We start from the raw sequence: 15,454 nt of genomic DNA on the forward strand, positions 1-15,454 counted from the left end.
AAACAATAGAGCACATCTTTTCCACCTTCGATTTCAAGATATACCATTATCAACAAAGAGCTTACAAGAAACAACAAAACATGACACAACACTTGCAAAAGTTACAAAATATCTCCAAAGTGGTTGGACAACAGATACAAATGTAAACAAAGAACTACTACCATATTACAATAAACAAGAAGAACTATCATTTGAAAATGGCATACTCCTCTGGTCGGGTCGTTTAGTCATACCCACAAGATTAAGAACAAAAGTACTACAAATTCTTCATGAAGGTCATCCAGGAATTGTAGCAATGAAAGGAAAAACACGATTCCAAGTATGGTGGCCTGGACTGGACAAAGATTTAGAGGATCATGTAAAACACTGCACCGCATGTCAAGAAAACAGAAACAGAGATGTTGAGATGCCACTTTTCTCATGGACTCTTCCAACAGAAGTGTGGTCTAGAATCCACATAGATTTCGCAGGACCATTTTTAGGGAAAATGTGGTTAGTCGTTGTAGATGCTAGATCGAAATGGCTCGAAGTAGTACCCATGTCAACAACCACAACAAAATCCACAATCAATATATTACAAGATCTATTTTCTAAATTTGGCTACCCAAGAATAATTGTAAGTGACAACGGTCCTCAACTTACTTCGTATGAATTCCAAAATTTCTGCAAAGAACTGAACATAAAACATGCACGTATCACCCCATATCACCCAAAAAGCAATGGATTGGCGGAGCATTGTGTACGAACGTTCAAAGAACGTATGGGAATTTCAAAAGGAAGTACTGGCACCTTACAAGAAAAACTAAATAAATTTTTATTCGCTCATAGAACATCCCCAAAGAGAGCAAAGGGAAAAACACCTGCTTTTATGATGTTCGGTCGCGAGTTACGCTGCAAAATAGATCTATTACTACCAGATGTTAACGACAGAGTAGACAAAGAGTTAGTTAGACAAGGGAACAGCAAGCCGAGAGTCAACGCAAAGGTGTTCGGAGAGGGCGATGGCGTATGGGTACTAGACAGATCAGGCAAAGGATACAAAAAAGGAAAAATCGTTAAAGTAAATGGACCATACTCATACTTAGTGAATGTTGAGGAAACGATGAGAAGATGCCACGCTGATCAACTGCGATATGCAGATTGAACTTAAGAAGAAAGGGGGAAGATGTAGTATACCAGAAACCAGATGTTATGCAAAACAGATGACATAAATCAGTTATAATATTTAATAGTTTGTTGATTGGAATTCACTCTATCCTACATGTTTTAATAGAGATTACACACGTTGAGTATTAATCTTTGAGACTTATTTATTTCTAATATTCTACAAGGGGTTACCGAGATACATAGCTTTGAATATAGAAATTGGCCATTTCTCATGTATTGAATATGAATAAGTACCTACACTTAACAATAAATTTTCTGATTTTTTGACTGAATTTGACTGTTGATGCATGATTTTGAACCGCCTTGGCGAGCCGAGAAGAATGAACTGTAGTACGATGAAATCTGAGCATTGTGTCAAAAGTGAATTATAAGTGTTTGAAATTTTGATGCTTGAGGTGTCCTTAATAAGCGTGCCTCTACTAGGAAATACTGAAATTAAGTGCATCTAATGGGTGATTCTTACCCATGAACTTATGTCATTGTGCGAAATATCAATGTAAGGACAAAGTAGATGGTGAAGCTGAAAATTAGGTGTTTTCCACAATACAAGGAGCATTGTTGTCAGGTGTACCTGGAAATCTATATGACATAGAGCGCTCTACCTGATCTCAGAATGTATAGCACAAAAATACGCCTGGAGGGATTTTGAAATATAGGCTACATCTAAATTGTAACAATCGGAAGATATTGTTGATTAAAAACTAAAATTCATCAAAATTGATTTTTTCTTCAAATTTTACTCATTTTTGAAAAATTATAACAAAGTACTCATTGGAGATAGAGAGTTCTGAGTGATCTCATTTTTCTCAGAATTATATAATCTGGGAGAGACTTGGCAGAAATAGCTGAAAACTGGAGAATGAGCCGAAAATACGAGGTTTTTGGGCTATCTTGTATCTAGCACAAGGAAATCTTGCATGAAGAAATTGGTTCTGGACTTCTCTTATGTACCCAAATAATAATATTGAAAAATAAAAACTACAATATAAATTGCAAGCACACCCCCTTTTTTATGTCTATATTGACTGGACTAATAGTATCATCCATAAAATTGTAGGGAGATAAACGATGTTTTGTCTTTCAATACCCATCCCTACTTGAGATGCGTGAGAACACTAGCGTCAGGTGATCAATTCTTATAATGGCAAGGAAAGTTGTGTGAGTGCGCCACACCAGATTTTTTGTATTGGTATAGGCAATACCTACTATTACTTGGAAGTGATAGTAGGTATTGGTATAGGTCTTCTAAGGAACCATTATCTACAGCTGGTACCAATCAACTACACTTCAACTCCAAACTACTGTTGTAATACCAGTAGCCTACACAATTTATCATAGGGTGACGTGTTTATTACAGCTGGTAACTTTAGATGTTGAATCATATTATCTCGATATGATCTTGAATCATGATCATTTTTCTGTTCTTTGGTAGCCACTAGGCCGACAATTTCGAAAACATAGGTCTGTAAAATTTCTGGTCAGAAACCATCCCCAATATTCACACAGCATATTCCCAAAGTTTCATGCCGTTATGTCAAATATTTTTCTGGTCAGAAACCATCCCCAATATTCACACAACATATTCCCAAAGTTTCATGCCATTATGTCAAATATTTTTCAATTCATAGGGAACAAACACACAAACAGAAATTCATTTTTTAAAATATATATAGAAGATTTCATTCGGTTCAAACAAAAGCCTCTCTAAATGGAAGTAGAATGATAAGGTTGATAGCTTTCAGTTCTGTTGTTTAAACATTTTTTTTCATATCACTTTCAAAAAGTTCATGTAGTACCTATTATTGTGTTTGAGACAATTCTGGCACTATCATGGTTTCACAACTATTCTGTTCCACACTCCTTGCAGTCGTTAACCATAATTATCTATAATAAAATAAAGAGTTGGCTTATACACATAAGGGATAGGAAAATTATGTTCGACGCATCATCACGTCTGAACTACTGGACTAATTAATTAACTTGAAATTTTGCATGTAGGCTAGATTCTTAACTATCCAAGGATGGTTATAGGCCTATTTTCAATTCATCAAAATTTCATTATGTCAAGTTTATAGATTATCAAGTTTGAAAATAGATCCTTGCAAAGTACGGGTTCCTGCTAGTTTATGATAAAATCCCAATCTAGAAATCCAAAACAAGAATAATGTTTATCTAAACCATAATTAAATAATAACTTCTCATCATTCAATAATAAATAATGTTTATTTTCTATTGACAGTAATAATTATTCAACTCCAAGCAATGAGAAATGTAGCAAACACACATTTTGAAATTCAAATTTTCAGGTTAAATAATTACCGTTCGAAATCCATGTTAATAGAATTAATAAAATAACATTAGAATATACTACAATAGAATATTTTCTGTTGTCTATGTTATTTTATAAATATTTTTTAGTTTACTTATAGTATTTTTCGGTGATTCTAGTTAATCATAATTCTGAATATATGAATACTGTTTTTAGCTAGATGAAAGAACAAAGTTAGGTACGATTCTTCCCGCTAGGTCGCGTGCTTGTCGGTTCAGCCATTTTGCAGTCATCCAAACCAGCTGTTGGTGTGTATTTTGGATGCGAATTTTTTGTTTTATCTGTATTTTTTTTTTTGTTTCTTGAATGAATAAAAATGAGAACTTTGGCTGAAAATTTTCAACTTCAATTGGATTATTAATTTTTAAATGAATTAAGGTTGTTATTAATAACAGCATCACACACACAAACATTTGATGGATTTCAGCCATCATTTTATCCATAATCAACCACTTCTCAAATTTGATGGTAACTGTAGGAAAAGTTTAATGTGAAATACATGCGCAAAGTTCCTCTGCTGCACTCTAGAAGCCATTCCACCCTCGCCTACGGCTTGGGCGTAAACGTTTCTTTCGGTGCAGCAAACTGTCACTTTGCGCACTAGTTGCACAAATAACTATTTTCCAACTTTGAAAACTGAAAGCTGATCAGACATTTTTGACTGGCAGACTAAAAACGCTGAGGAGAGGTAGAAGTGAGGCTAGCATTCTATTCTCCCCTCTAGCAGGCTTGTGGAAAAAGCTTTCCACTTTTCTTCTGAATAATTTCACACACAGCTTAATTCCTCGGTAGTATAGTGGTCAGTATCTCCACCTGTCACGCGAGAGACCGGGGTTCGATTCCCCGCCGGGGAGCCAATTTGTAACATTAAATTGATTGGACAGTGGTATCCATCATTAATTTGTAATAAATGATTGGTGACCTGTTTGGTACGAGTAATAAAAGGGGGCGATCCACCAGTTCCCAGCCATAAATTGTAAATTGTTGTTGCATAGCATTTGATGGTAGAGCAAAAGCAGTTGGTTTTTTATATTATCAACTAGATGTTTTTTGGAATTTGAAAGAAAAAAATTTTTTTCATGAGTCAGATTTATTTTATTTAAAAGAAGAGATTTCTGTTTGATTTAAATGTGAATTTTAACATATTTTGGCTTTATAAAATTAGTTATGCTACAACTATTCTAATACAGAACAATTAAGGAGGGATATGAAATTTTGAGCATTTAATCAATTTAAAAAAAATTAAAATAAACTTGTTGCCAATGATTTTTCAAAACGTTAGACAGAATTGTGCTGGACAGATTATTGTGTTTTTTATTTAAACAAGTTATTTGACAGTTCAAAAAAAATTATTCATTTATAATTAATTTGGTATTTCTAAAATCAAAACAATATAGGAAAAATAAATTGAATGTGGAACGATACCATTATACAGTTGATGTCCATCCTAAGTTGTCATGGGGATGTCCAGCCACGGGGCAGCTCGGTCTGTCTCTGGAGGTGGGCGATCAAAAAGTGTGTGGAATTATTCAGAAGAAAAGTGGAAAGCTTTTCCCACAAGCTTGCTGGAAAGGAGACTAGAATGCTAGCCCCACTTCTACCTCTCCTAAGCGTTTTTAGTCTGTCAGCCAAAACTGTCTGATCAGCTTTTAGTTTTTAAAGTTGAAAAAAAATTATTTCTCTTCTTAAGGAAGGAACTGATGTTTGGGGGTATGTCAAACCTTGTGGTTCATGACAATAGTGAGGTCCACGTTATAATGGCAGTGGATGAAGATGGAAGAATAGCGATGTCGATTCTCTGAAATGATTAATTATATTTCTACACTGTCAATAACATATTTGGCATCGTTGTGGACCTAGAAAAGGATAGTACCACCGACTTTGTCGAATGATAGACAAGGATAGCAAAACCAAAGTCATCAAATACTGTCATTATAACGTGGACCAGTGGCGGCTCGTCCTATGTGTTCAATGGTTCATTGAACTCCCATAATTGAATCAAATTCATATACAATGATGAATTAGCAACTCAAATAATTATATATTTTCATTTTTTACTCATGAAATTACTTCACAACATTATTTTCATCTACATAAACTTAACGTCGATGTTTTGCGGCCGGTGCCTGAGAGCCCGGAGTGGCTTGCTTGATACAGCATGATGGAACAGCACCGAATGGCATGATGAGACGGGTGGTGGTGGAAAGCAGTGTTCATTCCCCGATGTGAACCAAAAAACAGGGCTGGGTGAGGTAGCAGAACGGAGGAGGGAAATCGGTTTGCTAGCACGGATTTGGTTCACAATCCTGTCTGAACCAAGTTTGCACGAGTTCATCCGAGAGTAGCCGAACCTAGCCGAGGCAAGTGAAGCATTCAGTAAATCTCGGAATGAATCGTGAGTATTCGTGATATGGATACAGTGCCATCTTGAACTTGCTCATAACCCATAAATTTAAATTTGTTGCCAGTAAACAGTAAAAAAGTGGTAAACAAGAAGTAGCCTAAGCGTGACAGTTTTGAGGTTATACGGTATGGTTTCGTGTATACACTGTATACACTGTGATAGATTTCACTGCATTTTTCGTTATATAAATTTGTTTTGCATGTAGAAGAATATAGTAATTTCTAATGTGTTTCATGTGTACTCGTGAGTATTTCTTGTGTGTCCATTTTCTTTTAGTGAGAGTGTGAATATAATTTGTTGTGTTACCGTAACAGCATTTTGATGAAGAAATATGAATAAGGTTCAGCATTTTTTGTTGAATACAAACAATATTAATATCAAGGATAGGTGTGAAATAAAACATAATTGTAGACTCCCGAAGAATCAAAGAAGAAAAATATGAACAGGACAAAAAATTTATATTTGTAGAAAATTTATGCTCAATCTTTGGGGTGTAATTCCTTGAAATTATTATTGATCACCTTTACACTTGATTATGCTCAATACTCCATATCCTCTTGACCTTTGTCCCCAATAGATCATGAGGTTGAACCCCCAAGCTGGAAGATCACGAGCCGCTACTGACGTGGACCTCAGTATAGATGTTGGCTTCAGAGGCTAGACTTCCCAGCGTGTCTATTCTATAACTGGTCTAAGTGGGAAACAATCTTCATAGGGTTTGGAAAGTTAGAATTGCTCGAATTGTCCCTAGAGTAGTTCAATAATTATCAAGGTCTATAAAATACAACAGGTCATGACACAATCTTAGACCAGTTATAGATTAGACACGCTGGGAAGTCTAGCATCTGAAGCCAACATCTTCTGCCATATCACCATATCGTGACATCAGCATCAGACAGAAAACTTTTTTGTAGACTTTGTTTACACTAGGGGTATTCACAATGTTGGAGATAGCTGGCTAAGTCGAGCTATTCGCTATATCCAGCTATTTGCTAAGTCTGTGTTAACTCAATGCTATAGTGGTACATTAGAAAAAAATTAACAGACGAGGTGGCAGATAGCGCAGGTTTGAGTCGGCTAACTCTAGCTATCTCTATTAAAGCAGCAGCCATATGTTTATGATCTTACTTTTTCAAACTAACTTCAAGTTACACAAATTATCCGCTTGGATCGCTACTGCAGTTAGCTAATAGCAGATGGTTTTTTAGATGGGGCGTTCACAATCCACAGTTATCAAATAGCACTTCAGCTGGCTAAAACAACATTGTGAATACCCCTATTGTTTTCCATAGCAGATTGTGTCTATTTCAGATGGAAGTAGATTATTGAAGATTATTATACATAGAAATATAAGATCCATCTAATTTACAAACTCTACAGAAAAGTTTTTGACCAAATGAAGTGCGATGAGGTCTAAGATTCAAGTCGATGGTTTGGCATTTCTCTTAATGTTTAAATGTTTATATATTTATATGTTGGGCATTCATGACGAAACGTGGTAATAGATTTTCATGAAATTTGACAGGTATGTCCCTTTTTAAATTGTGCATTGACGTATATACAAGGTTTTAGGAAATTTGCATTTCAAGGATAATGTAAAAGGAAAAAGGAGCCTCCTTCATACGCCAATATTAGAGTGAAAATCAGACTATAGAATTATTCATCATAAATCAGCTGACAAGTGATTACACAGATGTGTGGAGAAGCCAGTCTATTACTGTATTTGTATAAGGTCTTGTTAAATCTGGCATTTGCAGTCACCACTTGTTTTGGTCGCCGCCTCCTGGAGCGCTGGTGCTTGTGTGTCACCACTTGTTTTGGTTGCTGCCGCTTGGAGCGCTGGTGCTTGTATTCACAGTTGCCCTGTCGATTTTGATAGTTTTAATTTTTATTCCTCAAGTTTGTCATTTTCAATCGATTTATCAATTAGATTTATTATACTTAGTTCAGCATTAGTCCTATTTTAGCCTATTATGGCATTATTCATTTAAATTTGCCATTTTCTTCTGCTGGTGGATTCATTGTTTCACAGTTGGTACACTGCCTTATAAGCTGAGTTCCTACCTGCTCCTCTCGATGGAATGGTTGAAGAAAGTGTATTTCCAAGTTTCAAATTTATCCTTTTTAATCTAAAAGTGACAAATTCGCATTGAAAATGTGTCTCATCAATTCATAAATATCTATTCTCGATGTGGTATTCTAGTTCTCAACATTCATCATTATTTGTGTCAAAAAACTTGTAAGTAACCGAACGACATTACTCGCACGCAATATGCTTTGTCCCTCAACTTCGAATTTTGACATTTATCAAATTTGTGCTTCTAATTCTGAAGAACTATTGATCCAACAACGATGATATCCAGAATGAGCTATTTTTACTGGAAGAAGGCTCAGAAGAACTTTATTCTCTGTATTCAATTCTAGCTGTGTCCAAATGATACATGTTAGGTTATTTGTTTCATCATGAACCTTGTTTGCAATCTCTCACTTGCAAGAACATTTTTGTCAGCAACTGACAATTTTCAATCATCAAGAAAATATATAGTTCCACTACACTCAATGCATTAAAAACATCACTTATGCATTAGACATTTCTGCATTGAACTAGTTACTAAGCAAGGTTACAATTTATCCTGCATCTAGGATTTGAAGAGGCTTGTCCATGACAATTCTTCCTGGAATTACATCAACCCTTGTAATTTCCTCTCATCATTTGAAATCTACATCATTGTGATTTCTTTTATCAGTGACTATTGCGCACTATTTTGGCCACCAGTTGCCACCTCATTGTAACCTAGAACTGTTCATGTTTGAAATTGCTTTATTGGGTCGCGGCTATCAATCTACTTGTATGCTGCTAAGTTACATTGCGCCTGCCGTGTGTACACCTTCATTGAACTATCATCATCACCATTGTGGTTTATCAGAATCTGTGTGTGCTTCGTCCATATCACCACAACAATTTACATTTGTGATCTACTCACTTACCTGGAGTTACTAGTTTTCTCTAACAACATCTTGTCCATGCACAAGCCTACGCATTATCGTGCAACACCTGCCGTGATGACATCTGTAATCATCATCCTACTGACTTGGATTCAATTCTATCTCCATTTGTAACAAACCTACTGAGTTGTAGCGCTTAGTACAGCGCCCTTGTTACCATCATTACCTGCTGCTGGTCACACTTGGAGTTGATTCAACTTCTGCACGGCTCCCTGCCGTCTCACTGCCGGTCGGTCTGAGGATTCAGCACAGTTCGCCGCCGACGCCGCCCTGGTACTTGGTTCCATGGCTCCCTGCCATCCTGTTGCCGGTTTTGTCCAGGTATCTGGTCCAATTCAATGCCAACGCCTACTTGGTGTCCAGCCCATGGGCATCGCAGACCTTCCAGAAATCCTACTGGTTTTCTTTAAGCCAGCTGGTGAAGACATCTAATCTCTTGGTTAAGTATTTTGTTCTGTGCTTCTGTGCACTTACCGATTCATTGTTCAACCATTTTCATTTACATTTGTTTTTAGAAATATTTTTAAATTACATTTTTCATATTTACTTTTTGAGGTCATATATTTAAAGATAGACTTTTCCGCGGTCCCAATTATTCGTCGCGGTCCCTTTTCAATTTCTCTTGTCTTGCAGAAGACTTTCAATATTTGTTTGTTTATGCAACAGCTGGAATTTCATTAATTACACGATTTTTGTGACTAGGAGTTCTACAATAAATTCAAAACGATTGTATTTTGAAGATTCTGAATTCTCTTTTTATTTGTCAACATAATTGTCCAACTGTGTGGACCCACCATTGTATGTACATGCTTTACTATTCTAAGGTAATAAAACAAACCAAATTACACCTTTTAGAAGGTCTGTTATGTATTCATGATCATTATAATATTCTTTATGATTCTAATCCTTGTATGTCATTTAGCCTACCTGTTCCAAGATGGTACTATAAATTCATATATTCAATTTCAACTACAGCTGATCAATAACTCTCTTAAATATCATTCCTTTTTTGCTTATCAGAGTCTCTTATGAGGACAGTTTGGGTGGTCTCATTGAGAGTTGCAATTCAGATCTTGACTCCTAATGTCACAATCATTGCAGTCCGCTTAGAAGATTGGAGGTTACGCTTCAATTTCGCCCAAATTACTCAGGTCTATAGTTTCAATCAAAGACATTAAAGAGGTATGCATCTTTAAGCTGGGTTTACACCAAAGTTATTAACAAAATGCTTATAACTTAATCCTTATAGATTCTATTAGATTGAACAGAAGTTGACAAACACATATGTTCATCATGTGTATGATAAGTTATGTTCAATCTAATATTATCTAAAAGGATTGAGTTATTAACATTTTTTTGATAAATTTGGTCTAATCGGAGCTTTAAGGTCTTTGGTTTCAATATTTTGTTTTGCGGTCATGATATTATTATGTGTGCCCATCAGTATAAATATTGTCACATTCGAAGAAAACTAATTTGATAGGTGGATAAAAATAAACAAATGAACTAAATAATGCTGGAAAAATTATAATATTTTTGATTCTAAAAAAATAATTTTTATCAGAAATAAAGATCATCACAGAACTGGATGAATTATATCATAAGGAATACAAATTCAAAAGTGAACTGAGTTTGTTAACATTTATAACAGTTGACATCTGGTACTTGTGGATGAGAATACTGCGTGAGGTCTGCTGTTCACAGAACTACTAGTCTATACGATGCCGGCGTCATGATGTGGTGATTTGGCAGTAAATGTTGGCTTCATCGACTTTCAGTATGAATATACAATGGGCCGTGTCTATTCTATAACTGGTCTAAGGACACAATCCCGTGGAGCATTGCAACAAACCACTCTTGGTCACAGTCAGCACCGTATCGCGCATGCGTTAGTAACGGTTTTTTTCCCAATCAATTCAGTCAGTTCTTTGAATGTAACGTAAAAAATACTTTTGATTAACTATGTGATAACTGTGACTGTTGCTGGCCGTTACTCTGTTTCTGGGACAAAGAGAAGCTGCTAACTAGAACCCCATAAAATAGTGATTTTGCAATGCAGCAGCTTCTCTTTGTCACAGAAACAGAGTAACGGCCAGCAACAGTCACAGTTATCACATAGTTATTCAAAAGTATTCTTTGAGTATCTATAGTGAGGTCCACGTTATAATGATAGTGTATGATTTGCAATGGTATTGCTATCCTTGTCAGTAGTATAAAAAGGCGGGTCCTGGGACACAAGTGTCCCAGGACCCACCTTTATCTCAAGGTCATCCAGGCGCCTCAAGGTCATCCAGGTCAACCACCCCCAACCTCAAGGTCATCCAGGTCAACCACCCCCAACCTCAAGGTCATCCAGGTCTACCACACCCACCTCAAGGTCATCTAGGTCAACCACACCTACCTCAAGGTCATCCAGGTCAACCACACCCACCTCAAGGTCATCCAGGTCAACCACACCCACCTCAAGGTCATCCAGGTCAACCACACCCACCTCAAGGTCATCTAGGTCAACCACACCTACCTCGAGGTCATCCAGGTCAACCACACCCACCTCAAGGTCATCCAGGTCAACCACCCTAACCTCAAGGTCATCCAGATCAACCACCCTAACCTCAAGATCACAAAAAAAAATAAAAAAAAATAAAAATGAAAATAAAAATAAAAAAAAATAAAAATAAAAAAAAATAAAAATAAAAAAAAATAGAAAAAAAAAAAATAAAAAAAAATAAAAAAAAATAAAAAAAAAAAAAATTAAAAACACATAAAATTGGAAATAAATGGGAAAAAAGGGAAAAAAGGGAGAAAAAATTCTCTCCGGATCCTGAACTGGGGTATAAAAGGAGTTGTTCTGCAAGGAGTGGGACATTGTGTCTTGGGCAGTCGTGCCGTCAGTACGTGTGTGTACCACCAGTACGTGTGTGTGTGATTTTAGTATATTGGTTTTGGATCACTTTCATCTTTATCAACATCAAGAGTAAGTACCAGTGCATTTTATAGTTCTATATATATATTTATATTATATTCATAATTTAACAATTAAGTCCAAAAGAGTAGAATTTTGAAGTAGATGGTTTGAGACTGACAATTAAATTCGAAAATGACAAGTTAAATTATGAATTAGGTTCCAATACATACAAGTTATGAGTTAAATTATGAATTAGGTTCTTCAAGTTGGTGGTTGTAATCCATCCTAACCTGAAAAACATATAATCACAAAGTAGATCCTTGACCCCCATTCACATTCCCCCATACAGCTCCGGACCATCATCCCTAGAACATAAACACCTATGAACCTCCATCCCCGACCCACGATCCTAGATACCGATCACCACCTTCATCCCCCACATCCGTTGATAGTGATATATATATATATATATATATATATATATATATATATATATATATAGAGAGAGAGAGAGAGAGAGAGAGAGAGAGAGTTGAATACTGCATACCATACTAATACAATATTGTTCTGCATTGTTCCAGATGAGCAAAGCTGTACGATGTCAGCAAACAGCAAACTCAGTGGATGAGTTTGTTGTCCTGGAGGAGGCATTCAAATCCCGACTCACGACTCTATACTACAATAATGCATACAAGGATGAGCCTGCCAAAGATTTCCACACCTTTCTGAGCAGTCTGAAGGATAAAATTGTTCACATCATCAGTCAACAACTGCAGACACATGGAGCAATGAAGTTCAATCTAGTATTGGAGGCAACATATTTCCGCAGCACCCTTGATAAGACCTTCTTTGAACAAGAAGAGTTTCAGAATGTCGCCTTCAAAACTCCAAACTACACCATCTTCAGTATCATCAATCTTCCAGACATCATCAACCAAGCGTGCATGACCCTACTGGATGAGGAGTCGAAATTCGAAGGAAATTCCAGTGGATGGAGTTTGCTTATCATTGATGGATTGCTCATCAGAAGTAGACCTCAATCCATAACACCAGTCATCCAACCACAACCAGTAATCCAACCGCCACCAGTCGCCCCACCATTGTCACCAGTCGTCCCACTATCGCCACCAGTCGCCCCACTATCGCCACCAGTTGCCCCACCATCGTCACCAGTCGTCCCACTATCGCCGCCAGTCGTCCCACTATCGCCACCAGTCGCCCCACTATTGCCGCCAGTCGTCTCACTATCGCCACCAGTCGCTCTACTATCGCCGCCAGTCGTCCCACTATCGCCACCAGTCGTCCCACTATCGCCACCAGTTGCCCCACTATCGCCGCCAGTCGCCCCACTATCGCCACCAGTCGCCCCACCATCGTCACCAGTCGTCCCACTATCGCCACCAGTCGCCCCACTATCGCCACCAGTCGCCCCACCATCGTCACCAGTTGTCCCACTATCGCCGCCAGTCGTCCCACTATCGCCACCAGTCGCCCCACTATCGCCGCCAGTCGTTTCACTATCGCCACCAGTCGCCCCACTATCGTTGCCAGTCATCCCACTATCGCCACCAGTCGTCCCACTATCGCCACCAGTCGCCCCACTATCGCCACCAGTCGCCTCACTATCGCCAAGAGTCGCCCCACTATCGCCAAGAGTCACCCCACTATTGCCGCCAGTCGTCCCACTATTGCCGCCAGTCGCCCCACTATCGCCGCCAGTCGCCCCACTATCGCCACCAGTTGCCCCACTATCGTCACCAGTCACCCCACTATCGCCACCAGTCGCCCCACTATCACCGCCAGTCATCCCACTATCGCTGCCAGTCGCCCCACTATCGCCGCCAGTCGCCCCACTATCGCCACCAGTCACCCCACTATCGTCACCAGTTGCCCCACTATCGCCACCTGTTGCCCCACTATCACCGCCAGTTATATAACCACAACACCTACATGCATATAGCTTTGATCGTAGGCCTACATACTCAAGTGGCGCTCAGCCAGCATATTCGTCTTTGAACTTTCCAAGCACCATTTTGTTTGCATCCGAGTAGCATGGGTGGTCTGCAGGGTACTCTGAAGTGTCAAAGATATCTTTAAGCTGCTGATTGTTGATGATGTCATTGTACATGTCCTCTGTCTTGACAAGGTAGAATAAGCTATTGGTATCCTGATAAAGCAGTTGTAGGTTCTCTTTGTATGTAGGTTTCATCACATCGTAGTGGAACTGGTACATAAGGGTCTTGCTGATGTCAAGCACTGATAACCCTATATAGATGGGCTTATTGAGCTCCACTTTCTCTTTATGCATTGTAACAGCACAGATATTCTCTCCAAATATGATATGATCTTTGTACACTGGTCGAGCAATCAGTTTCTTCAATCGATTCTCATCATTCACTAGCTCCATACACATTCTTTTTCACACATTCTCCACTGTCTTACCAAACACAGCGTTGTTCATGAGTTTGAAAAAGTTCTTTTCAAACTTATTCTTCGACTGCTGTCGAAGTCTGGTGTTTAGCATGATGTAGGGTGCTAGGAAGTCCTCCTGCTCAAACCTTACACCTCGATGAACTTTAGTGATTTTCATTCCATTCTGTACTGCTTGCTTGAGGGTGCGGTAGTGACATACATATCGTTCACGGTTGCTTAGAGCTGTCATGAGTCGTATATGATTAGATTCAAGAGTTTTCTTGTTCTCTGCAAGAAATGGGAAATCATTGTGCTCATCATGCAATTCGGAAGGGTACTCAATGTCCACCTCTAGAATGTATCCAATCTCTATATCATCCCCTAAACCTGTAATACCCATTGTTACTGCTTCCAATTCAGTCAGATGTCAACTCAGTCAAATGTCATTGATACCAGATGGCGATAAAGAATCACCAGTAAGTTTGCTGTATGATAAGGGAAAGTATTATTGTAATAATGTTCGAGAAAGTAAAATACTATTGAATGTATAACCATTGTAATATGATAATAAAGAAATAAACCCTCATTGGCTGATCCACTGTCTAAAACTACTCTCATGTGATGATGTAAACATGTATGAAATAAACCTCATTTTTTTGTGTTAACCATTGATTGAGAGTTTCATTAATTCATATAGGTAAAAAAATCACCTTACTTTACTTTAAGCATTGTAATTTCAACGACCCCCACTCCACCTCCCTCTGTCACATGACCAATGGCTACCAGCATTAAGGACTCTAGCTCAAGATGGTCATGCACGACCTGTCACTCTACATGCTCATGGAGACCTATCACTCCAGATCAATATGTACATGGTAGACCTACTGGATCAAGATGTCCATGAGAGAGTCTAGATCAATATGGTCATGCTGCTCTAGAGATCAAAATGGTATTGAAGATAGATATTTTCAATGACTCCCACTCCATGCTCAGACATGACATATTCTCAATGACCCTCACTCCTCCTGTCACATGTCTGTATAGCATAATTGGGTCGTCCACTCAGTGGTCAGTCAGTTCAATTACTGATCAGTCTATTCAGTTACTGATCAGTCACTGAACAGTCACTGATCAGTCTGATCAGTCACTGTTCAGTCACTGTTCAGTCACTGTTCAGTCACTGATCAGTCTGATCAGTAACTGATCAGTCACTGTTCAGTCACTGATCAGT

Source organism: Nilaparvata lugens, chromosome 7, assembly GCF_014356525.2.
Source record: "Nilaparvata lugens isolate BPH chromosome 7, ASM1435652v1, whole genome shotgun sequence".
In the NCBI taxonomy this organism is placed as follows: Eukaryota; Metazoa; Arthropoda; class Insecta; order Hemiptera; family Delphacidae; genus Nilaparvata; species Nilaparvata lugens.